This window comes from Symphalangus syndactylus, chromosome 13 (genome assembly GCF_028878055.3).
Source record: "Symphalangus syndactylus isolate Jambi chromosome 13, NHGRI_mSymSyn1-v2.1_pri, whole genome shotgun sequence".
Classification (NCBI taxonomy): domain Eukaryota; kingdom Metazoa; phylum Chordata; class Mammalia; order Primates; family Hylobatidae; genus Symphalangus; species Symphalangus syndactylus.
Window position 1 is genome coordinate 86,605,470 of NC_072435.2, and position 27,571 is coordinate 86,633,040.

Consider the following 27,571-nt stretch of genomic DNA (forward strand, 5'->3'; position numbering starts at 1 on the left):
CCAACTATAACTCAGTGCCAATTTCTGCAGTATCCATCCATATTATAAAAGTTCCAATAAACACTGGAGTTGGAAACTTTGGTAGATTCTTGTGAGATTTCTGAGGTTTAGTTGCCAAAAGTCACAAAAGGTTGAACTTTTGTCAAAGATATTGATATTTAGCAGAATTGGAATGAAATTTCATCATGGTTTGGTGGCACTAATATAAACAGAAAAAAATTGTTTATTTTTTTAACAGTGACTTAAACATTGACGATTTTTTTCATGTTACTATCAATAAATTTATCTGAAAGTAGGGGCTATAATACTGCTAGAGTTATCTAGTATGCTTTTGTTATTGTGATTGTTTTCCCTTGTCCATAATTTCTCTAAACATTTTATTTTTCTTATATCTTTACTAGGGTTATTTTACATACACACATCGTCTCTTCATTCCACATGTGCCATTTTCATCCCATTTCTGAGTATTTTCCAGTGCACCACCCTCCTGTGTCTCATTTAGCTCTTACCAAATCTTTGTATTATCACATAATAGAGTTACAGATGGTTTTAGGGCTAAATTATATTCAAAACCTGAGCTATGTTTTTCAATTAACTGTTTAAAATATTTTAAATGAATCCCTTATTTAGTGGTAAATCATTTAATTAGCAAACACCTAGAAGAGTGTAAGGCACAGTAATAAACCTGGGGAAATTAGGTCATCCTGACTTGTTTTTGGAGAGCCATTTGACTGCCAGATCCCGTGGGTTCCTTAAGAATACTATTTCCCAGAAGTAGAAACATTATTCTTTAGAGGCAGAAGTTGAAAGATGTTCCTGGTAAATGGTATATAATTTTAACTTGCAGTGGTCCAGAAGAGAACCTGAATATGCATCTAAGTTGCTTCTCATTTATACTGTCTCAAAGAACACAAATATACATTCGAGGCACAGGAAAAATGTCAGATTTCTACAAATAAAGTATTTGCACGTGTAAGTCATGATCAATGCAGGCAAAAGACCTACAAGGAGACCAATATAAGAATATAAAATGTAAATGTTTTAAAAAAAGTAATTTCAATCTAAATTTTTTCATTACCATAATATATTCCTATGCACATATACTCAGAAACATATCTAACAAGATCTTATAAGTTACAGAATCTAACACAACGTGAAACTGCTACATATAAAACTATATCACAATTAAGCAAAAAGTAACACTTTTTAATCAGGCAAAGGGTTAATATATTTGAGATATAGTTTATAAGAAATAAATATCAATTAGACTGCTTCTGAAGAACAATGTCTAGAAAATACGGCATGTGAATATTTTATCCTCCATCTCAATTTTTTAGAGTGTGGATGACAGTTTACAGAGAATTGAAGTTGATAAGGCAAGGAACAGCTGAAAGTGCAGGCAGCCCTTAGCCAAATAAAGTTTCTAAGATGGGAAATATCCCCCACTGTTCTGTTCCGGAATTGTTGCCATTGCAGTGTGGGGCAAGTAAGAACATGCAAATTTCTTGACAACCTTCCATATGCATGTCATCTAAAAATTGCATGTATTGGGAGGCCGAGGCGGGCGGATCACGAGGTCAGGAAATCGAGACCATCCTGGCTAACAAGGTGAAACCCCGTCTCTACTAAAAATACAAAAAATTAGCCAGGCGTGTTGGCGGGCGCCTGTAGTCCCAGCTACTCGGGAGGCTGAGGCAGGAGAATGGCGTGAACCCGGGAGGCGGAGCTTGCAGTGAGCCGAGATCGCGCCACTGCACTCCAGCCTGGGGGACAGAGCGAGACTCGTCCCAAAAAAAAAAAAATTGCATGTAGTGCTCACACCAGCCATTCAGTTCACTCAGCTATTTTCACAGTGCCTGATTTACTAGCGAGAAAACAGTAGCTTAAATAGATTAAATTATTTTCCCAACATCTCCCAGTGGCTAAGTGACAAAGTCAGGATGCATCCTCAGTTCTATGTAATTGTGAAGTCAGCGGTCTTTCTGTTAAATTCCATTGCCTTGCATTTCATAAAGACTGAGAGGGTTCTGTACTATGGAAAACTGATCTTGAAGACTGAGATGCCTATGAAATGAGAAAGACTAAATAGATAACATCCATGGAGAAATAGGAGGATGGGTAGGTGCCTGCCATGCAGGAGGTGCATATTTTATGTATGTGAGCATGTACATGGTACCTAAGTGAGTACATACGTGGTACCTAAGGCACTGTGGTATACTTAATATAGGGTAGAGTAGAAAACTAGTGCAAGGAGAGGCCTCTCAGAATGGGGCATGACTGAAGAGTTAGAGCAATCTAAGGGAAAACAACAAGTCTGATAACCCAATTTATCCCAGAGTCAGGCTTGGGTTTGCGTCTTCTTGTCTCTATCATGTCTAATGTTTCCTCGGTGGTTGCTGGCATGCCTTGTCTTCTCCATTGATTACACTAGTAACCTCTATGAGACCGAGGTCAAAGAGAGAATCTTTCTTTTTTTCTCAAGAGCCCCAGGTGTCACAGTGATCAGATAAAGCTGGCCAGATGACTGAAACTTCGAGAAGGCCCAATAACAAATGGAAACAAATGGTTTGTGAATGGAGGCATGAGTGGCACAGCAAAAATTTCCTTTCATGGAAAGTTGTTAGACCATTGAGTGTTAATGTGCATGACCTCTCCATGCCCATCCCTCCATGGAAAAAGGCACAAAAGGCAGAAATCTTAAGGTTCTGGGGTCCTCTGTCCTGGTAGATTCCCACACTATGGGAGCTGCCGAATCTGACTTTGAAGCTCAGGGCACCGTCCTGTGAGGATAAATGGAGGGACTTAAGAGCCAGGCTTACTTGCTAGCATCCTTGACCATGCATTGTTTGTTTGCTGATTCTATAGTAAACAAAATCTATTCCAAATCATCATTCTCTCAATGGTCCAATCTAGACCAGCTTTAATGGTCCGGCCTAGTTCAAGCAGGATATGGTAATTGCTGATGTTTCTTGTAAAGCACTTTGTAATTACCAAGGTTCTATCATAGATCTAATTTTATTTTTTATAATCCTCTCATGAGAAAGAGGGTATTTTTCTTCCCCAATCTTCAAGGTGTAGAAACTGAGTTCTAGATTTGTTAACTCCTTTCACATCTCACCACTGAGGAATTTGGGGCCAGAATCTATGTATCCTCTATCCTACTGCCTTCTGCATATTATTTTATAAATAGCATAGGGTTAATGACTGATAGGAAGGTCGCATGGATCATCGCTGTTTTCAAATGAAAATTTCTCCCAATTTTGGGAACTTTTGGCTTCCCATTATGTTTCAGCACATTTCAAATTAAACATAAATAGGGATAAGATTTTACCTGTGGAGAAAAATCACAGAAACTTGAATAAATGTTCTTTTCAAGTTCAAAATTGCAAGTAACCAGAAAACAGTCTTGGAAAATATTCTAAATAGGGGGTTGAGACTGTAAAGAAAATATCCAAAATGCAAACTACATGTCATGTAATAGTCTGGAGGTACACAAAGAAAAGCTGCTTTGGTGTTTAGAAATGAGAAAATCAAAATTATATAACAACCAGCAGCAAAATATTCAATACTTTAACTCATAAAACAAATTTTTAGTCTCTGCTGACTTGGGAAGGAGGTAGGTCAAGGAACAAGGACAGGATCCTGGCACATAGCTTAATCAATGCAAACTGAATGGATGAATAAATGAAAGGAGTTATTGCCATAAACACAGCTGAGAAGGAGAATGAGAGATGAGTCCCCCAAACACAGATCTTATCCTGTACCTTCTCACATTTTTTTCTTTAACAGTTTTTACAATATTTGATTTTGTTTTTAATTTCTCCTTTTCTACAGCTCATGAATCCATAAGTTTCACCTTTCCCTGGATAGGATGAAGAAAGGTTCTACTGGAGTGTAAGATTTGAATGTGTGATGGTTGTGGTAGAATGGGGGTAAAGAGAAGGCACTTGTAGAAACACGCACAGTACTAAACCTAAACCTGCAGTACTTAGAGTTGTCACTACTTCTCTGTGTGCTCAGAGCTTTACTTCTATTAACTCATTTAATTCTCATGATCCTAGAAGGTTGATTTTTCTACTTCCAACTTATTTATCAAAAAATAGAGACAGAAGTAGCACATAGAAAAGGCGGCAGAGCTGAAATTGTAACCTGTATCTCTCTGAAATCAATGCTGTCTGCTGTCTTCACTAAACCATTCTCAGACCATAGGAATAATCCAACTTTTTCAGTTTGCTCATTAGTAATGAGTAGTGATATGACTAATAACTGAATATAGCAAAATAGTTATGGACCTAGTTATAATAAATCCTGTTTTGGTCCTCTCTACATTATACCAAAGCTAGCCTTTGGTTTATTAGTTAAAGATAAATTTTGAAAGCATATCATATACACAGATAGCATTCCCAATAAAAGCACTGGTTGCATAAGTAAAACCCAAATGCATTGCCTCCACAGAGCCTATGCCTCCAGTATCACGTAATCAGGGGTAACTGCTGTTTTGCCCATAAAAGTCCTGGTAGCATCCAGTATTGGAAAACCTGGTTAGAGGCTGGTGGCTCCTGGTGTCCTTTGCCTAGATACCTGGCTACTCTAAAGGCCTGAGCCATCAGTTTCAGAAGGTTACAATCCATGTGCATATCTCAAATTTTCCTTTTATATTAGATGGCATAAAATACAGATATGAATTTATAATTCTTGAATTAATCAAAATCACAAACTAAACTGAATCAAATGTAATGTTTCTTTTTCTTCCCTGCTTCTAAGACTAAAGTCATAGAATTAAAGGCATCCAGAACTGTGTTTAAATTATTCTATCCATCTCCTGAATCCATTCAGAATGTAAAATTATTCAATAGCTCTTTAAAAGATTTCTTCAAACTTTACATAATTCTATCCTTTTCTGATTTTCACATATTTCTTAGCATAAATTTGATTGCAAGAGGATGAATATTTTGACTTATTTAGAGAAAGAAAATAGTTTTCTGATTAGTTATTTAAATAATTTTGACAAAGATGCTCTCCAAAAATCTTAACACAAACAAAAAGTGATTTTGAAATACTGCTTTGGATTCTTCCAACTTAAAGTGAAGAGGAGAAATAGAAACTGGCATGTGCTTAGAAACACTAATTGTAGACTTGGGTTGCTGAATATTCCCTGAAAAATAATATAACATTTTTTTCCTTTGAAATAACGAAATAATGGCATTAACAGCCCATAGCCACAGTGAAAAACTGGAATAACGAGAGTGGGAAAAATATTCCAAGGTGAATGCCAAAATGCCAAGGTAAAATGCAAAGAATGATAATAGCTCTTCATTTTTCTAAGATGAGTTTTCCAGTTCTGCTTGGAATAAGTATGGGAGTTAAGTTACAACTGGTAGCACATCACATGGTTGCCACTTCTAAAGTTTGCTAAGAACAATTACAAAATCCTAAATGGTAGTTATTCTTGGATATTTGCTCTCAAATCTTGTTCTTTACCAGCTCAAACTGAAGGTACTGCTGCTGGTAGCAAAAATGAGAGGGTTTTCTGGTCCTAGTTAACTCTTTTGAAATCGCAGACTCTTGGAATTCAAATAGATGACATGCATGGGAAATCAAACATAGAACTGTCCTTGTAAGTAGGAAGAGTTAGAAGCCCTTTGCCAGCTTTACGGAGGCTATAGAATTGTGGTGTCATGTATGCCTTCTCATATGCTGGGAAATTTAAACTTTAAAGTCATCTGTGTCATAAAAGCACCCCTATTAAATGTAAATATCCCTGGACCCATCATAAGCCTAATAGATTCCATCTCCTGTCACATTAGGAACTGGAAAACTCTATTAGGAAGAAACACTGTATAGAAGATGGGTTGAGAAAGATTGTAAGAGCAAGTGGAGGTTTACTGTGTGAAACATCACTGTGATTAAACAGCCATGTGTGTTGGCTGATGGCAGGGGCAAGAGGGAGACGGCTTGGTGGAGGGTTCAGGGAACAAAGTCACATACAGTGCTCTTCTTCCAGCTCTGTTTTACATCATTATTAGTTGATAAATAATAGGAACGTCAAGAATGAGAGCTAAGTTGTTAAGTCTCATTTTATCTATTAATTATTAAAGAAAAAATATTTACAACACTTGTTGAATAGTAGGGCAGACTTTACCCAAGACCATTTCATTAACTATAGGGACCACTGAGATGGGTTTTGCCATAGAGGAGAAAGGTTGGGCTCAACTCCATATACAATAAGGAAAACTGGGAATTTATAGCCTGTGAGCCAGGTTGTAGTAGGAAGGTCAGTGGACAGAAACACACCAAGAGGAGGTATCAGGGTAAGAGGCAATTCTGGTTAAACCAATGTAACAGAATTCCTGCTGATGGCAGGCCAAGGTGATCAGACATTACATGAGGAATGGTGGGGAATGAGGAACCTGCTCAGATATACAGTATGATCAGATACTGAGGGTGGAAGGTTCTGGTTAAACCGACTTATCAAGATTGTTTCTAATATTGGACAACGCAAAAACACAGAAGCCCAAAAGTCAGGACCTAGTTGAGAAGAGAGTTCAGAGGCACCTGATTATGGCATGGGCAAGGAGGAAATCTTTGTCCACATTCCTGCACCCAATGTAACTTTATATTTATATTTACTGTTAATGAAAGTAGAAAATATTCACCTAATAGGCCATAATATAATATTTCTACATCATATAGGAATACATTTTACTTTAATAGAAGTGGAACTGAACAGTCACTAGAAGGATATCCATTATAGATTTTTCCGTGGTGGGGCTGAATGGAGCTTACTTTTGTATTATAATTTAATGAACAGTCAACCAGAAGACTTAAATTCTAGTTAAACCATGCGAATGTGGACAATTCACTTCTCTTTTACTTCAGTCGTTCCCCTAGAGTTGGCTATGTGCTTTCTAGGCAAAAGTCTGCTTCAAGCTTTCACAGGCAACACTTTTACCAAATGGTTTGTCACAGAACAACAAAAGTCACTGGATCTCCGGGCTGCAATATCTATTTGTTTGCTATTCACTGCCTGACTGTAATTCAATTGCCTCATATTTATTATAAAATAATAAATATCCATGCATTAATCTCTGTGTTAGCTAGTTGCTCTATCAAAATTAATTTAAAATGTGGTAAATTTTACAAGACAATAGTATATTAGTCACTCTCACAAGCAGAGATGAGCTGTCAGGGGTTGGAGGCAGCTACTATCAACAGTTGTCTTCGGTCCTTGCATCTGAAGAGAGAGGGTGATGTGGAAGTTGGCACAGTAACTGACACACACATTGCACTGAAGGGGAGAATTTCAGTCACAAAGGCTGCACTTAAAATTAAGAGCATTTATTACTAGCAGGAATAAAGAAAGAAATACTGAGAGATAATTGGCAGGCACTTCTACAGTAGACTTCGAGTCCAACAAGCAAAGCTCCATATTTATAATCTTTGAGAATTTTTGTTTCCCAGACACTAGTCTCTGTGCTCTGCCCAACCTCTGTCCCTCAGTTTAATATTCTTTATTTTGAAGTAATTGTTTTTAAAACTAGCCTTGGAAATATATGCACAAGTCTTTTAACAAATCTCCCCTACCAGTTGTATATAATAAATGCTACCCTTTGTCGGGTGCAGGCTGTTTGATTGGATTTATTCCTCCTATATTTTTAGTTTGTAATACAAAATTTGTTTGGCTTTGTTTTCAGTCCTTGAATGTTTCATGTTATGAGGCTCTTAGTTGATTTTAGACTGTAAGTCATGGGCAAAAGGACCTCTCTTTGTTTCCTTCCTTTTTTGCATCCAGGAATGCTTCCTTCATCTTAGCTTGATATCTTTCTTCTAGTTAGGGTTGCCAGAAAAAAATACACTATGCCTAGTTAAATTTGAAATTCAGAAAACATTTTTTTGTAATATAAGGTATATTGCATGTAATATTTTGGACATATTCATACTTCAAAAGTAGTTATTATTTATAAAAGTAGTCAATATTTAAAGTTAAGTAGGTGTGCTATGTTTTTATTTGTTAGCAATTCCACTTTTAGAACAAAACTGAAAGATGCAAGAAATAGCTATTTTTCCCACTAAAATAATACATAGTCTATAACCCAACTCACAATAAGCATCATAGTGACCAAAGATTTTGCAAGAGCAAAGCAAGGCACCAGCCTTGAAACTTGAATAGCCTAGTCCTCACCTCACTCCTTCAGATGATCCTATCTGCCAATTTCATATTTGAGAATATATTACGTATAGAATCTCACTTTGGTTACAAAATTTTTACCAGAGAGGATGTTCTGACTGCAAGTGCCAAAAATTCACCTGAAAATAAGTATCTTAAGTAAAAAGGTGAATGGATACCTGATTTGCCAAATGTCCTGTGACAAGGAAGCTCGATTAATGCAGTGGTTGAAGAATAGAATTAGGAACCAGGCTCTGTTCCTTCGTACTGCTCTGCCACTATTTTTTTCCTCGTTGTCACAAGATGGTTGCTACATTTCAGGGCTCACATGCAGACAAGATCCTATTCAGTGGACCAAAAATGATTATTTCTGGGCTGCTTTATAAAAGAAAGGAAATCTTTTAAAAATGACCTCGACTGACTTCCTCTCACATGTCATTGCCCAGCACTGGGCTATATTTATATCCCTAAATCAACTACTACCCAGGGCAAGAGAGTATGCAATTGGATTATTTATCAATGTTTACCTCTGAGCAATATTCAAGAAAGATGGATACCCAGTACACATTGGGACCCTGCCAGTAAGGAAGTAGAATTGGAAAGCAATAACAAAAAAAGGAATTTATAAAGGACTATCAATCATAATTTTTAAAAGTAGGCTTCTAATAGAATAATTTTTTAAGATGAATCATTTTTACTTATGAAGTGTCCACAAAAACTGACCATTAAATAAGCTACACAGGAAATCTCAAATTCCAGAAGCAAATAATATGTAAGAGGTTAAGTGAAAGCCTCTAAAATTTGTATGTGTATAGTTTTAAAAAGATATTTATCACTAACTCTTAGAGTGAAGAAGGAAATCAAAATAGGAAATTACAAACATTTATAAATACTATAACAAGCATATAATATTTAAATGGTCATAGAGTAAAGCTACAGTAATCAAGACAGGATGGTATTGGTGAAAGAATAGACAAATATATCAATGGATAAGAAGTGAGATCCCAGAAATAGACTCATATAAATATAGATAACTGGTCTTTGACAAATAATATAGCTTAAATATTTATCTCTTCCCAAATCTCATGTTGAAATGTAATCCCCAATGCTGGAGTTGGGGCCTGGTGAGAGGTCAATGGATCATGGCGGGAGATTTCTCCTGAATGATTTAACACCATCCTCATGGTGCTGTCCTCAAAATAATGAGTGAGTTCTTGTGAAATCTGGCTGTTTAAAAGTGAGTGGCACCTCTCTCTCTCTCACTTGCTCCTGCTTTTGCCATGTTACGTGCCTGCTACCCCTTCGCCTTCTGCCATGATTGTAAGCTTCCTGAGGCCCTCCTTAGAAGCCAAGCAGATGCCAGCAGCATGCTTCCTATAAAACCTGCAGAATCATGAGCCAATTAAATCTCTTTTCTTTATAAATTTCCCAGTCGCAGGTATTCCTTTGTAGTAATGCAAAAATAGCCCAATACAACAAAGGAGCAAAGGCCGTATCATGGAGCAAGGATTGTTCTTTCAGTAAATGGTGATGGAACAAACATCGTGTACTGCAAAAGTTAATGTCAAAAGAATGAGAAAATAAGCCACAGACTAGGGCAAATATTTGCAAAAGACAGTTCTGAGAAAGGACTGTTACTCAAAATACATGAAGAACTCTTAAAAATCAACAATAAGAAACTAACAACTAATTTAAAAATGGTTAAAGACCTTAACAGATACCTCATCAAAGAAGATGTACAAATACCAAATAAGGATATGAAAAGATGTCCAAAATCTTATTTGTCTTAGTCTCTTTAACCTATTATAACAAAATACCATAAATTTGGTAGCTTATGAGCAATATAAATTTATCACAGCTCTTTTTTTTGTTCAGATAAAATATTATAGGTTTATTTATTTAAAACTTAATTCTCGCATTGGGTATGCAAAATACAAACTCCATAAAATGTTCATTTTACTTTGTACTTTACAAATGTGCAAAATAGGCTGGGCGTGGTGGCTCATCCCTGTAATCCCAGCACTTTGGGAGGCTGGGGTGGGTGGATAGCTTGAGGTCAGCAGTTTGAGACCAGCCTGACCAACATGGTGAAGCCCTGTCTCTAGTAAAATACAAAAATTAACTGGACATGGTGGTGGGTGCCTGTAATCCCAGTTATTCAGGAGACTGAGGCAAGAGAATCACTTCAACCTGGGAGTTGGAGGTTGCAGTGAGTCGAGATCGTGCCACTACACTCCAGTCTGGGCGACAGAGCAAGACTCCATCTCAAAAACAAAACAAAAAAAAAACAAAAACAAAACAAAACAAAAACAAATATACAAAATAGAAATTTATTTAAATTTATATTATATATTTATTAAAGCAAGGAAGTATACACACAAAAAAAATCTGTTCTTGGGAATAAACCATTGTACAAATTATTGCACATCTAAAATCACAGTACATAGAGATTGTATAAAAATGTTAAAGAAGTATGCCAGGTGTATTTACCTGACTTAGGTCACAATCTAGATCAGAAGACAAAGATTGGAGTGCCACGTTCTGATGGTCAGGTTCTGATGAGGGCTCTTTTTCAGGTTGAAGCCTGGGGACTTCTCACTGTGTTCTCAGATGGTGGAAGGAATAAGAGAGCTCCCTTGAGCCTATAAGGACACAAATTCCATTGATGTGCATTGCCCTTGTCATCTCCCACAAAAGCAGGGATTTGGGGTCTGTTTTATTTAGTGATTTTTACTTGAGCATTGTGTGGAATATAGTAGATGCTTTCTAACTCTGTTGTATGTCAAAAATGAATCATTATCATTTTATGGATGACAACATTAAGGCATAGAGAGGTTAAGCACATTTCCCAAGATTGCTCATGAAATAAGTGGCAGGAGTAGGATTAGAAGCTAGTCAGTCTGTCTCCAGAGTTAAGGATTTCAACTTCTATGCCACATTGTCCCCACAGGGCTAGAGTTACTGTACTGGTAATATAGCCAGATTTATGTAGTGAGAACCAAACTGTGGGAAAAAAATCAATAAATATGATACTTCGAGCAAATATATAAATAACAGCTAAAACAAAAGAGAACTGAAATGAGAATGTGACACCCTAGAACAGCTGACATGGGACAAAAATACCTTGGGACCCACACTCCGAGTCAAGAAAAAAACAGTATTTATTTCAGAGCCCTGGTATATTATAGAATTATTTTATGTTTCAGTTAATTATACAGCAAATATATTCTAATTATGGCCAGAATTAATTATGCTCCTTGGTAGAAGGGATATAAACTTTTAAAAATGACTATTTTTTTCTGTTTGTTTTTACTTATTTTAAGTTTAGGGGTACATGTACAGGTTTGTTACATAGGTAAACTTGTGTCATGAGGGTTTGTTGTACAGATTATTTCATTACCCAGGTATTAAGCCTGTTACCCATTTGTTATTTTTCATGATCCTCTCTTTTCTCCCACACTTCACTCTCTGAAAGGCCCCAGTTTCTAGCTGTGCACCCATGTGTTCTCATAACTTAGCTACCACTTATAAATGAGAACATGCAATATTTGGTTTTCTGTTCTTGTGTTAGTTTGCTAAAGATAATGGTCTCCGGCTCCATTAATGTCCCTGCAAAAGACATGATCTCATTCTTCCTTATGGCTGCACAGTATTCCATGGTATATATGTGCCACATTTTCTTTATCCAGTCTATCATTGATGGGCATTTAGGTTGATTCCATGTCTTGACTATGTTTTAACAGAGATACAAACCAAGCCTTGATGAAGGATTCTTGTTATATCATTCTGAGAACGTGTCTCTTTGCCATCTTTCTAGCTTCTGCATGGGTTAGAGGAGTCTTGCCTGTGAAATGTTTCCAAGAGCACAAGCCCAGTAGCATCACTGGTTGCAAATGAGGTAATAAAATGTTCTGGATTAAGAATCACCAAGTGGGCCAGCTGAAGACCATACTGCCATGAGAGAATTGGTAGACAATGGATACTGTAAAACAAATCAGAAATCCTACTTTTTTCTTTTTCTGAACCAGTGGAAGTGAATTTCAGGGACCAAGGCAAGGAAGAAGCATTGTGCTCTGAAAGTGTCCTTGACTGCACTTCTAGTTATTGTCAGGAATATTATGTGTTTTGTTTGCTGGCGTATGCCTTTCCTCTATCCCCAGTGTCCTTGCTTTTCCATTATTGTAAAACCAGGACTTAGTAATCTTAGTAATGGCAGTAATCTTAGTAAATGGTAGTAATCTTAGCAAATTGCCTTAACCTCTTTGAGCCTACCTTTCATTATCTGTAAAATAGGGCTACTAGCCCTTAATATGTAATGTTTTCATAAATATTTAATGAGTTGAAATTTAGAGTGCTATGCATATGTTGTGGCAATTAGCAATCAATAAATAACATAATAGTAGCCACTATTGATGCTATTTATCTGAGACCTAACACATGAGCTTGTCACATAATATGTGTTCATTAAACATATGTTACACATATGAGTCTGACTGTGAACTCTTACAGAAGACTGACTACCTCTTCCCTAGACCCCATCGTATTGAGGTACTCCTAGTTGGTGCTTAGTGCATTTGTTCACGCTAAATATTTACAGGGATTCAACAGAGAACAAATCTAGTGTTGAAAGTATCAAAATTTAAAGTCTGATGAAGATGCATAGTCTCTAATTTTTCTACCTGGTAAAGTTGCCCTGGTGTGGATATTATACTTTGTCTTCCGTCATGTAAATGAGCTTTCTTGGTCTGTTCACTAGCACTGGCCTCAAGTTGATGTCCCTCTTGTTTGATCTTAGGGATGGTTGGCATCTTGAAACATTTTCTCCATGCCAGAAGTCATATTTGAAAAGGGAGGTGGTGAGTTCTCAAATATGATAGAATGTCTATGTTTTAAAATTTGCTGAATATGGGAAATTGCCTTGGGCACGGCGTTCATTAGATGCTGGGGGTTTACAGACCTGGGTGCTGAGTTAAGCTGCATCGCCATCTCGTGGTCAGTTGATGTGGTGGCCAGAGACGGAGCGTTTAATGAGTATGTGAGTGAGCAGATTTCATATGCTAGAGTTGAAGGGAACTTGGGGGTCACCTTGTAGACCCCTTATTTGTACACAAGAAAAATGAATAGAAGAAAAGAAATGACCCAATCTTTTTGTTACAGAGGTTAATCACAGAATTGCCATCCCATTTAGTTGCTATTTCTCTCAACAGTGTGCAATATAGGCTGTGTGTCTTTAGCTGAATACTTGAGTTTTCATGTAGTTGCATGACTTACTATGAACATGAACGCTCTTACTTTTAAAATGGGGCTGATATTATTGTTGTAAGTATCAGTTGAATGATGGAGTATGCAAAAGGACTTTAAAAATAATAAATTATTGAATGAAATCTAAATATTATGTTTTATGTTAAATTTTTTTGGTGTGGAAACAGATGCCATCTCATTCAAAGTTGCATCTGCAGTTGAAAGCCACTCACTTATTTATTCATAAGTTAACTTCCATGAGTATGTATTGGGCAGTTGCTATGTCATCACCACAGAAAGAAAGGACACAAAGAGTAAGAAAACACAGACTTAACTCTTAAATAAATTACAGTCTAATAATGAAGAAAACGTTAATACAATGTGCAATGTGTTGTGATAACAGATATTAGAGTAGATCCCAGAGACTGGTGCCAACTTCAGTGCTTGCACATAAAAAGAGAGTGTTCAGTTCTGTGAGTTGGGGTGGAGCAGGGTTGCAAAGACAGAATAAGCTTTATATAGGCAAAAATAAACATGAGTTAAGTCTCAGGTAAATAACAGTAGTATGCCAGGGAAATAGGTGAGGGCAATTGGGAAAAGGAAATTATGTATATGAAATGCTAAAACCCTGAAAAACAAAACTATTAAAAAGAACAATATTATCTTATAGTTACCAAAATATTTTAGTTCTGGTCATATGTCTTCAGGAACTCATGGATCTCATTCCAAACAAATGACAAAATAATTTGGCTTGGGGCCACTATTTCGTAACATCTAATAAAATTTGATATTTTTTGAAATTATGAAAACTAAGATAATTTTAAATTGTGAAATATGTTATACCCTAAAGAGTCAATAGAAAATGATGAGAATCAAATGCTTTATGAAAGCTCATCTAGACTAATGGCTTTATCAATTTCTATATTACACACTCGTCTTTTAGTTCCATGTATTAACAGCTGTTGGAGTTTTTTTCTATTTCCCTTTCATCATACCAGGTATTTGAAAGAAAACCTTAATGGCCTAAAAGTCATACTTTCTCATTTCAAATTCCTTCTAGTTTTCTTCACCATCCTCTGGCATTCAGAGAATTGCTTTGTAGACATATTGATTGACGGCCATCTATCCACACATCAGGCATTCTAAATGGCTCCCTTCTGGGCTATCTCAGGAGAAGAAATGTTCATTCGCCCTTCAAAACACAATAGTGAGGACAACTCTGTCAAAAAAGATATTTCTATGCATAGTGAAAGGCAAAAATTACATTATTCCTGGGTATGTTTTCCTCTGCCTCTGCACATCAAGGAGAACAGAAAAACTTAAGTTTTTAGACAGATAACAAGGTAACAAAATAATTTGAAAAGAAAGCAAGCGTAGAGAATTTCCAAAATGCATAAAAGGCTGACTGTGTTTTAAGAACTTGGTTTTTGCCTCTCTCGTTTTTCACTTGCCCACCACGAATACCATACTTTTCAAAGAGGTACTTTGTCCTGACTTTATGCCTGCTTAGGTTACTCATGCCTTGAAGTGCTTTCCCCTCCTCTGACTCTCATCCTTGCCTTTTCAGTGACAACCATCATTCAAGATTAAGCCCAGAAATTGCAGTCTCTGGGAAAGATCTGACTTTCTAGGCTGGAATATATGCATGTTCTATATGCTCCCTTGGCACCTTGTGCTATTTTACTGTGGCAGATTGATTGATTGCAGGCATTATTCCTGTTTTTCCTGCCTCTCGGTTTCATGTGTTTTGCAGTGGAACTTTGAATCTCATCCCACCAAGAGGCTATTTCCTCATTCCTTTGAATCTGAGTTTGCCTTGTGATTTGCTGTGGCCAATAGAATGTAGAAGAATATTTGTTTGCAAAAAGATTGCATCGCTTATAATCACGGACTCATAAGATCCTAATAATTGCTAGGGGAGGGATAGCATTAGGAGAAATACCTAATATAGATGACAAGTTGATGGGTGCAGCAAACCACCATGGCACGTGCATACCTATGTAACAAACCTGCACCTTCTGCATATGTGCCCCAGAACTTAAAGTATAATAAAAAAATTAAGAATAATAATTGGATACTAATTAATTGCCCAGTTTCTCCATGCAGTAGTCTTCAGGCATCTGCCATTATGGTGGCTCATAAGAAATATAACAAAGTACAGATGTATTAAGGCTTTTCTACACTGAAGGATTTCACTAACATAGACCAGGAAACTGCACCTAGGTCAAGCAGCCTTGCACAGTGTCTTCAAGACCACTGTCAAGGCTTATCTTGAGAAGTGGGTACTATCAAATATGTATGCCAGCTGAGGGCAAAAGTGAAAGCAAACAACTGATAACATACATACATACCCAGTGAGTTCTTTCAATCTCAAAAGGATGCTCAATTATTTCTTTGACTACTGTCAGTTTTCATTAATTAACAGAAAAGATTATTGAGAAATATATATTACTTTGTAGGGTTAGTTGGTTTAGTGGTGTAATTATTCTTGGCAGAACTCTGAAAGGACACAAGTAATAACACCTTCAGATGCCAGTTGTCTTGGCATTGAAGACTTGAAATTATCCCTTGGTGATTTCCAATCCGGCCAAACCTCTGTGAAAAAACACGCTAGGCATATAGTGTCCCAACAAGGGAAAATCACTGCATCAGAAAAAGTGCCTACGATCACCAGTGTGCTTGAACCTATTAATTATAGGGAACTAAACATTTTCTCTGGGTTTTGTGACTCCTATTGGAGGTTTCATTGACTTCTCGGTTATCATAGTATAAAACCTGGGACATTTGGTTCAAAGAAGGAAAATGTTAATGCAATTGGAGTGCGTTCCTGCTTCTCCACCACCTCCTTGAAGCCCCATCATATCCCTCGTTAGTTCTACCATGTCCTTCAGATGCCAACTTTTAGTCCACAGGAGGAACATGAGCATGCCAGAAGCTGCCACCATGTGGAATTGTTCTGAAAGTCACACATACTGTCCTCTTCACAGGTTAACATTCCTGGCCTAAGAATTTACCATTGCAGACAAGTAATATGAATACCTTTTGAATTATGACATAATAGTTCATATGCGTGCATACACCAATACTTAATTAGATAATCAAATGCTAATGAGAGACAGTCATAGCTGGCCCAGCCTGTGGGCCTTCCTGAAAATACCATATTCAAAATAGTGAAATTATTCTCAGGGAGAAGGTCAGAAAAATCAGGGATTCCAAAGGGATGGTATGTATTTCTGAGAATGAAAAGTGGCTCTATATAGTTCTGTAAGCCAAAGCTTGAGGTGCCTCCAACTTGTACCCACAGAGGTAGTCCCTCACAAGGTATGACTTTCACTGAATTAGATCACTTCCTATCCTTTCAGTATATAAGTCATGAGTTGTGTAAGTTGAAGCAAAGACTGGAAAGGAAAATTGTCTGTCAAGGAGGAAATGTAATTCTTCCTTATGCAAAATAAACCCAGAGCTATAAAGCCCAGGGCCCCTAAATTATCCCCATGGAGTCTTCCTCTATCTTTCTCTTGTATCATCTTTTGTATGTGGCTTCTATCCTCATGGTCACCTTCTAGCTCAAAATGGAGAGCTCAGGCCCTGGCATCACATCTATATTCCAACGTAGAAAGAAGAAGGAACAGAGGAGGAAATCAGACTTTTCTAGTTGCACGCCAATTTTTTTTCAAGATGCCTCTCTGAAAATTGTTGCCAAAAACTTAACATTACTGGCCAAAAGTTAGTCATATGTACCTGGCTGAAAGGGATGCTAGGAAAGACAGTCTGTTAGCTGTGAACATTGTTGACTCAAATTACTTTAAGTTCTACTACTAAAAAAGAAGTAGAGAATGGGTACTCAGAGGACAGCTAGCCAAATCTTCTCTACTAAGTTAAGGATATGAGAGAAGGAAAAGTAACAACGAACTGACCTTGAACTGATAAAAATGATGACAGGAAAGAACTTCCAGGCAGAGGGCAGGAGAGTCAGGTTAGGTTCCAAGAGTCTAAAGTCTTGGCTGCAGATGGGAGCCATCCAGAAGTTATTAGTGCAATGGAATATTAAGTTTAGGATTTAGAACAAGATAAGTAGGAAAGAAACTGTGCTGTTCTGTGCACACCACCTCCTGGTTTTGGTAATTTGTTCAGGAAGAGTGCTTTAAGATAAATCTGGGTCAGGGTTTTTGGCCCAAATTGGCAGAAGCTATCAATTGATTCCAAATGCTAGACCCATGTCTCCACATCCAATAGATGTCATTGTCAGAGTCTACCTGATCTGGAATCTGTTTGTTGCAACAAACCCTTGGGGTTAGTTGTGCATGGATCTCTAATCTTTGGAACCAGAGAGATGAGGATTGTTAATGATGGAATAAATCAACTGTTATAAACAAATTCTGGCGAAACATGTGAATACTTCCTCCTCTGCATTTTGTACTCCTAATAGTCCCTCCTTGACTGGGGGTGGGAATCCTTAGGCTCAGTGCCGCTCCTGGGTGGACTGTCACCAACTCCCTGCTTTTCTTTGCTCTCTGTGGGTCAAGTTATTTGCCTAGTCAGTCCCAGTGTGAGAACCTGTGTACTTCAGTTGCAGGTGCTGAATTCATGCACCACTTTCAGTCACTCTCTGTGAGCGCTGTGGAACAAGGTGCCAAGGAGGAAGCGTTCACATGTTTAACCCGAATTTGTTTATAACAGTTGATTTATTCCATCATATTCTTATATTGGCACCAGAAATACTGTCTCTGGATTTCCACTTATTTTTACTATTCAGGAAGACTGGTTTGTTTCTGATCTCTACTTCAAGGGGGATGTAAGAGTAGAAATGTGTGGGTAACTTTTTCAGCATCCAGTTTGCTTTAAGATTCTGTTACAGAAATTGAACTGGGTGTATATTAACTTTCCTTTCCCCCAGCACTGTGGGAAGATTTTCCTTTGCAGTATCTAGAGGCAGATGAAGAGTTCTGGAGCCATGACATTGGTGAAACTATTCACAATGGTCAAGGCTGCATAGTAATTTTCCCCATTATCTACCTACTTCTCCAGTCACATTTAACTCCACACTACTGCTTTTCCCTCTTCGCTCTTTCACTGTGCATTTTTCCCTGCTACCACAGGCCATTTGCATGTGCTGCCCAGCCATCTGCAACACTTCTCTCACCTACTTGCTTGCCTCTGGCACTCCCTCCTCTAAACACACACATTTAGTTCATATTCATCCTTCAGACCTCAGCTGAAGCAGCACATCTTAGAAGAAACGCTTTTTGAATCCTAAAGAGCACTCAAATCCTTATAATATGCAAACTTGAACTTTCATTTCTACAAAAGTATATCTTAGCTTGAAATTTGCATACATTAATATTAATATGATTAATGTCCCTCTACCCTGTTTGGCTCTAATCACACTGACAGCAAGGAGTGGGTCTTTTATGTCAACTCTTATATTACCAGCACTCAACATACGCATGGTAAATAGTAGGCGTTCAATAAATATTTTGTGACTGAATGCATGAATCTGTATTTGTCCCTGACATATAATAAGCCTTTCTCTCTCTCTCTTTCACACACACACACACATAAACACACACACACTTTCTCACACACACACACACATCTTAAATAAATATATCAACTAAACAAGTTAATATGTGTTAAGTGAATTTATGAAAAAATTGTTTAAGATGCTGTGTGGTACAGTGAAATGAACATGAACTTTACAGTCAGGCATTTAAGACCTAACAGCAGTTCTTAAATTAATTGGCTGTCTGAGTTTGGCAAGTTATCTTATCTCTCTGAGCCTCAGTTTCCTCATCTGAGAAAAGGATAAGAGCTTTGAGCTTAGTTGTCAAAGTCAAATGAGATAACCTTAAAAAACTGCCTAGCTGAGTGGTATTCCGTAAGTGCTTAATAAATGGAAGCTACTGCCATGATTGAATTTGTATTATCATTATGTTAAAGCAGGGAACAGAGGTCAGTTTAGTTGAATTACACACACAAAAAAACCAGTGCCGGCTACATAAATTTATTCAGTAACTAGTTGTAGAATAAATGAATAAATTCATTTTGGGAATGACTTGAAATCTGTACTGTGAACAAAGTATTTTTCAAGAGTATTTTAGAACAACTCAGAATCCTGCCACTAGGTGTCAATAAATATACACTCTAAAAACAAGACCTGGCTTCCTAGATTCTGAATCTGCCGTTAAATTTTCTTGTTAAAATATTACAGCGCCTCAATTATTTATAAGTAAAATCATGTGTATCATCAATCGAAAGTTTCCAACTATCTAGGAGTATCTATCAAGTAAATCAAATTTTCACACTCTTTCTTTTCGTTTTCTTTCCTTTTTCTTTTTCTTTTTTTTTTTTTTTAATACTAGGAAACACACTGGCTTCAGCCTGTACCAACCAAATTGACTGCTTAAAGGCCATTCAGCCCCTTTATCACTGTGGCTCAACTTTGACTTTCTTCCCAGTTCATCCGTGATTCAGACTTCTGTTTCAGGAGCTTTGCCCATGCCTTCTGCCACCTTCTGCGAGGAATTATACCTGTCCCATCCCGTCAGGTCTGCTGAATGTCCAGGTAAAGATTTATTTTTTCCTTTGGGTCTCAAAAATGTTTTATTCTAGTCACCCTTCACTAGATGTGGATTCCCTGTTACAAACTATATTAGTTTCCTGAGCTTACTGTACAAAATACCACAGACTGAATGGTTTAAAAAACTAAATTTATTTTCTCACAGTCCTAAATGATGGAAGTCCTAATGTTACCTGAAAGGGTCCCAATCCAGACCCCAAAAGAGGGTTCTTGGATCTCACTCAAGAAAGAATTCAGGGAGAGTCTGTAAAGTGAAACCAACTTTATTAAGAAAGTAAAAGAATAAAAGAATGGCTATTCCATAGGCAGAGCAGCCCCGAGGGCTGCTGGTTGCCCATTTTTATGGTTATTTCTTGATGCTAAATAAGGTGTGGATTATTTATGCCTCCCCTTTTTAGACCACATAGGGTAACTTCCTGACGTTGACATGGCATTTGTAAACTGTCATAGTGCTGGGACATAGCATTGAGTGCTATCATAGCATTGAGGATGACCAGAGGTTGGTCTTGTCACCATCTTGGTTTCGGCGGGTTTTAGCCAGCTTCTTTACTGCAAGCTGTTTTATCAGCAAGGTCTTTATGACCTGTATCTTGTGCTGACCTCCTATCTCATCTTGTGACTTAGAATGTCTAACTGTCTGGGGATGCAGTCCAGTAGGTCTCAGCCTTATTTTTCCCAGCTTCTATTCAAGATGGAGTTGCTCTGGTCCAGATGCCTCTGACACTAGATCAAGATGTCAGCAGGGTTGGTTTCTTGAGGCCAAGAAAGGAGCCTCTTACCCTGGCTTCTGTGACTCTCTCCTCCTCGTATCTTCACATTGTCTTTTCTCTGTACATGACTGAGTCCTAAACTCTTTTAAAAAGAACACCAATCATATTGGACCAGGGACCACCCTAATGGCCTCATTTTAATTTAGTTGTCTCTTTAAATACCCTATCTCCAAATGTAATCATATTCTGAGATGCTGGAGGTTAGTACTTTAACATCAGAACTTCAGAGGAACACATTTCAGCAAATAAAATACACTCTCACACACTTCAAAAGTTCTCAACACTATTTACTACAACTGCAATTATTAATATGTGCAAGTCATTAACTTAATGTCTATTAAGTGCCTAAAATCTATAAGTTTCCATAAGGGCAGGAACCATGTCTGTTTGGTTAAAGAGGTAACCTCAATATCCTGCAACTGTGCTCAATGTCTATACATAGTAGGTTGTCTTTTTCTATTATTGCATTAATATCATCTTCTTTATTTTTATTTCCTACATAACTCCAATGCCTGGCACAAAGTGGCTCAGTAAATATTTAATTAAAGAAATATATGTAATAGCCAGCAGCAAAAAGGGTGCTCTGGATGCTTTATTTTTCCTTTTTCTTAACCAACTCCTTACTCTCATTAGCACGACAGCCCACTGAAGTGGCTACATATTTGGCATCAGCAAAGAGAAGTAGGTTTCCCACAGTCAAATGGGTGCATAATAGTAAATTAGCCTCAGCCCAGGTTTAGCAGTTGTACGTTGGGTGGCTTGATAATAATAAAGTTGTGTCAGTTTATAGAAGCGGACATCCTATAGAGCCATATTCAGTACTTTCCTTTGTCCCAGGCACTGGGGCCTCTGTCCTGGCCTGCACTGCTCCTCTGCCAGCTGCAGCCCTCTCTTACTATGAGAAGTCTGTGTGGCAAGGGTACAGAACCATCTGTAACCCACAATCCCCATTTTTCTAGACCTCTGGCAGGTACTCAAGACTGTGATGTTTCCTGCCAAAGTGGCCTTCTGCTTGCTGCTGGGGTTTGCAGAGTCTCCTTCCCCAGATTCATTCTGCTGAGGCAACCTCAGGCCCAAGAGACAGCAGGAGATTCTTCACGGTGTGGGACACAGCCAGATGTGGAGAAAACATAGGGGCAGCACATGCAGGGTTAGGAGCACCCATATGATCTCTTGGCTCTGTCCCCCCAAATATAGGGGTAGACCTGGATGTCTTTGTATATTTTATACTCTGATGTTTCACCTAACACGTTATATTAGAACATATAGGAAAGTTTCCTAAGACACTATCCCAGGAATTCTCATGCCTCTGTAAAGTCATTGTTATTGAACATGTGCAGTGCCTGGAGCCAGACAAGCCTAAGCTTCAATACCAATTCTACCTCCACCATTTGTGTGACTTTGGACATGTCACTTAAACTTTCTGAGCTTTAGTTTCCCCAACTGAAAAAAAGGAAGTTAAATCAAATCATATGTTTATGACAAAACTTTGGGTGTGATGTTTCCTGTTGCCCTGGAATTAATTGCCAGGACCCAAGGCTGAGGATGAAAGATGTATTATGAATCCCACATTTAAATGAGACATCAGTGAAATATTCACCAACAATTAAGGCCAGATACCTCCCACAGGACATATGAAGAAACAGTCAAACCCTCTCTGCTACCCCCATCATCACCCAACCTCCTCCCTCAGTCTGTTTCAGTAGAGTCCTGGGAAGAGTAATTTAAAAAGCATGAGGAATGCAAGAAATAATATATAGTAATTGAAAAACGCATACACAGCAGAAAAGCAATAGGCGAAACACTGGCAAAAAAAAAAATATGGAAAATAATAGACCTGGTATTCCTAATGAGCCATAAAGTAAAAGGCAGCAATATGAAATTATTAAATTTAAAACATAATTCTTTTCAGTCTATTGCACCTATGAAGTAAGCCTTCCTTTTTAATCATGCTGGGCACATGCGCTAAGAGAAACATGGACCTGTTTTTAACCCTTGATGTTGAGAACTCAGAGAAAAGGTGAAGAGATCATCAACTAACTGGGGAACGCTATGTAAAAAGGACTAAAGAAACAATATTTAGGAAGGAGGAAAACAAAAGAAATAGAAACAACTTTTTTCTCTTCTTCAAGTACCTGAAAGTGTGATTTTTTTCAGAGCTCTGTTGTATAGTCTTTTTTTCTGAGACAGGGTGTCTTCCTCTGTCATCCACGCTGGAGTGCAGTGGTGCAATCACAGCTTATTGCAGCCTTGACCTCCTGTGCTCAAGTGATTCTTCCACCACAGCCTCCTGAGTAGTTAGGACTACAGGTGCACACCACCATGTCCAGCTAATTTTTGTGCGTGTATTTGTATAGAGATGATGTTTCAACATGTTGCCCAGGCTGCTCTTGAACTCCTGGGTTCAAGCGATCCTCCTGCCTGGCCTTCTGAAGTGCTGGGATTCCAGGCCTGAGCCACAGCACCCAGCCTGTATAGTTTTTGAAAAAGACAACATTGAAGGAATTGAATTTCTTTAGCGGTAGTAGGATTGACGACAATGATATATAATTATAAACCAGAAATATAAAAGAACCTTTGCCATTATATTCTTTTGGCACTTTCTGTGGGACAATTGTCTATAAGCTAAAGTAAGCAAACTGTCTTATTACCAAGATGAATTGGCTGGAAAAATGCTCTCATTATAAGTTGTTTATCCAAATTAGGTAGACAGTTTACTGATCAGAAGATTGAAATACAGCAATTCAACACCTGATGCTAATGGAAATAGTTCAGCTTTGTGTTCAAATCCTGGCTCTTACCTAGTAGCTGCACAATTTTAGGTGTCACTCAAAATTGCTGGGCCTAGTTCCTTCCCAGAAGAAAGAGAAATCACATTGTCTGTCTAGCAGACAGTGTTGGGAGGGTAAAAAATGACTCCAAATGCAAAGGACCAAGATTGTATCTTGCAGAGTAGAAATGCTCCCTCTTTGCCAGTTATTCCTGCACCAGTAGTTTTGAAATTCTACCCTACAAATAAAATGGGAAGTAGTACTATGCCAATTAGAGAACTTATAATATTAATAAATCTTGACATATTAATATCTTTTATATTAAAAACAAATTTCTAATTCTTATACCTGTAAAAATTGCTGTAATTTTCCTTTTTTTTTTTTTTGAGATGGAGTCTTGCTCTTTCACCCAGGCTGAAGTGCAGTGGCGCAATCTTGGCTCACTGCAGGCTCCGCCCCCCAGGGTTCATGCCATTCTCCTGCCTCAGCCTCCGCGTAGCTGGGACTACAGGCGCCCGCCACCTCGCCCAGCTAATTTTTTTTTTTTTTTGTATTTTTAGTAGAGACGGGGTTTCACTGTGTTAGCCAGGATGGTCTCGATCTCCTGACCTGATGATCCGCCCGCCTCAGCCTCCCAAATTGCTGGGATTACAGGCGTGAGCCACCATGCCTGGCCAATTTTACTTACATATTCAAAAAAAAATGAGGCCTATAAAAGTCCAGTTACTAATTTTTATTTATTTTTATTTATTTATTTATTTTGCACTACAGATAGAATCAGCCATCAAATCTAGCTTTCTCTTATTTGGAAAAAGTAAGTTCTTTTAATTTGATTAATAAGTAATTAAAGAGAAGAAAAATGGCTTTGACACAGATACTCTCTTAAATTGATCAAGTGTGGCCGGGCGTGGTGGCTCAAGCCTGTAATCCCAGCACTTTGGGAGGCTGAGGCGGGTGGATCACGAGGTCAGGAGATCGAGACCATCCTGGCTAACACGGTGAAACCCCGTCTCTACTAAAAAATACAAAAAAATTAGCCGGGCATGTTGGTGGGTGCCTGTGGTCCCAGTTACTCGGGAGGCTGAGGCAGGAGAATGGCGTGAACCCAGGAGGTGGAGGTTGCGGTGAGCCGAGATCGCGCCACCGCACTCCAGCCTGGGGGACAGAGAAAGACTCCGTCTCAAAAAAAAAAAAAAAAAAAATTGATCAAGTGGTTACTTTTGATTAACTCAGAGGTTAATAACTGAAGGTTTTGCTTCTCTTTGTGGATGTTGCTGGTGTTGCCACGCCCAGATCCACTGCACCTGCTATGGCGCCACCCCTCAGTTGCTGAGATGACAGCTGTTCACAGCTCACACCTACCCCATCTCTGGAGAATTTCCTTCTTCAAGCCTGAGGAGTTATGTCCATCCCACCCCAGCCTTCTACAACCCACAGCTAATGACAGGCTGACAGGGAGAAACTGGTGGAGCATTTGCCTCAAGGCAGAACCCACCATGAGGTGCAATTTATGCTCCAGAGCTCTGCTCCCCATGGATTGAGGCTGAACCTCCTCTTCAGCTGAGACCACATTCCTGCTTAGCTCCTTCCCTGCCCTGTCCTATTCTCTTCTCTTTCTTCTCTTGAAGGCTCTCCTTACCTAAAACAGCTCCGCCTGAATTCCTGTCATAGGTTCTGTTCCTAGGAAATCCAACCTAAGATGCCAGAGAAATGAGATGATACGTATCAATTTTATTTTTGTAAAACATTCTAAGAATGAAAGTTAGGATTCAGTTATAATGTAAAAAGGGAAAACACTTAAAACTCAGAGTTCTAAAACAATTTTAAATTTCATTTCTGTCATTTGAAATCAGACAAATTATAAGAATTTAAAGGGAATCTTAAAATGTTGAAAGCATTCCTATTGCATTTATCACAGATCAATAATGGGATAAAACAGAAATTTGCCACATAAAACAGCCCATTAAGTTTCTCAATGTTATTAATAACACCATTAGGGAAAAATATTTTCCCCACCTCTATACCCACCCATGCTTTTGAGCCTCTTGTTTTTTCTGTTTCCAAAGTTTAGAGAGAACAATGGTGACCTCCAGTGGCCAATAAGGCAATTTTTTGTCAAAACTCCCAAATTAAGTCACAGAGATACCGCCCCCTAATATTCATAGATTTTTTTTTATAGTTTGCACAATATGTTAACCTCTATTGATATACTGTTAAAGATTTTAGAACTCAAATATCCTCTTTTTAATCACAAGCCTAAAGTAGAGTATCGCTCAGAACACCATCCAAAGTTTTTAAAATAAACTGAGATCATTCCAAAGGAGTATGGGGTTTTAAACCCACAAATAATGAGAAAATTAAATGAGAGAAATTAAGGTCTTAATATACTAAATTACATTATTTCTAATTTCTATGGTGCTTTGTTATTGGGTGAAAATACATTTTTAAGTACCATCTTACAACTAAACATGAATAACCCATTGCTAAATACTGACCCAAAATACTATGTCTGATTTGCCTACTTTCATTTAACTGAAGAAATATGCAACTGAAACTAATGGTCTTTATTTTATTTTTTTGTAGAGACAGGGGACTCACTGTGTTGCCCAAGACGGTCTTGAACTCCTTCCTTGGTCTCTCAAAATGCTGGGATTACAAGTGGGAGCCACCATACCCGGTCATAGTGCTCTTATAAAATGCATCATCATATTTATTTTATAAATTCAGAAACAGAAGTCTATATAGATAAGTTTTTAAGTTACTAGGGACCTGGAAATCATACTGAAGATGTCTGCAACTGAAAACTCAGGAGAGTTCCGAGGCTAGACGGGTCAGGAGATGAATAAAAACGTTAGCCCCAACTGATCACGATGAGGTTAATCACAATACTAATTAAAGATACTACAGATCCTAGGACAATGGTCAGAAGACGAGCGACTATACTTTCCTGTTTGCCCTTGGAAAATCGAGGGCTGACTTTTCTACGTGCTCAGTTGTGCTCAGATAACCTAAATTGATAGAGAGAAAGCTAGCAGAGGATAAGATAAACTAGTTAACTGTAAATAAGATTTTGCTGTAGGAGAATCTTCTTGTTGCTCTGGTTTTAGATAGCAGAGGAAGCCAAAAAATATCTGCTTTAAGTTACCAGGAGTTGAAGTTCATCCCTGCTGAAGTTAACGGGTTGCTTCTTTTATCTGGTGTATTCTTACTTTACTGGTGAAGAGAAAATAAATTAATTAATACCTTATTGTTAAAAGGACTGTAGTGGGAGAAACTCTTTTATAAACTATGTGATTTTGTATGATTTTCTGATAGAAAATATTTGATCAGTTAATTGTCTTTAGACTCCGGATTTCCACTGGCCAAATATTGTTTATCTTCTTGGAGTGCTTTGGCCGGCTTTCTTTCCTTAGGAAATGAGTTGGAAAACATCAGTGATACTTCAAAGCCATAGCTTGAGGTTATCATCTGATTTATGAAATGACTATTTCCATCATTTGTCAGAACATAGAGTCCTTCCTGTGGAATTGGAATCCTAGTATGTAAATAAAATTGGGGAACTGCTGATTATCACATCATTGTAGGAAACAACTGAACAAAAAGGTCCATACCAAAATGACAAGAGTTGGATTTTTTGGGGGTGGCGGGGGGAGTCTCCCTCTGTCACCCAGGCTGGAGTGCAGTGGCATGATCTCTGCTCACTGCAACCTCCGCCTCCCAGGTTCAAGTGATTCTCCTGCCTCAGCCTCCCCAAGTAACTGGGACCACAGGAGCGTACCACCACGCCCACATAATTTTTTATTTTTATTTTATTTTATTTTTTTTTAATTTTTAGTAGAGACGAGTTTTCACCGTGTTGGCCAGGCTGGTCTCAAACTCTTGACCTCGGGTCAAGAGCCTCGGCCTCCCAAAGTGCTGTGATTACAGGCGTGAACCACCGCACCCAGCCCAAAACGACAAGAGCCTTAACATCTTTGTAAGGTACGGGAGATAATTTGACAAATTTAACATTTTGGAGATTGGGAAACACAATTTGTTTTTC

At 38.1% G+C, this 27,571-nt stretch overlaps 1 long non-coding RNA gene across 1 annotated transcript in view; it reads left to right on the forward strand.

Annotated features, from left to right (window-relative positions):
- LOC129460602 (uncharacterized) overlaps positions 1 to 26,785 on the forward strand; it is a 43,156-nt gene extending 16,371 nt beyond the window's left edge. Inside the window, exons 3-4 of the long non-coding RNA XR_008650274.1 lie at positions 19,771 to 19,973; positions 26,113 to 26,785. This is a non-coding gene — a long non-coding RNA (uncharacterized lncRNA). The remainder of the gene's footprint in view (positions 1 to 19,770; positions 19,974 to 26,112) is intronic.
- Positions 26,786 to 27,571: the final 786 nt, after the last annotated feature.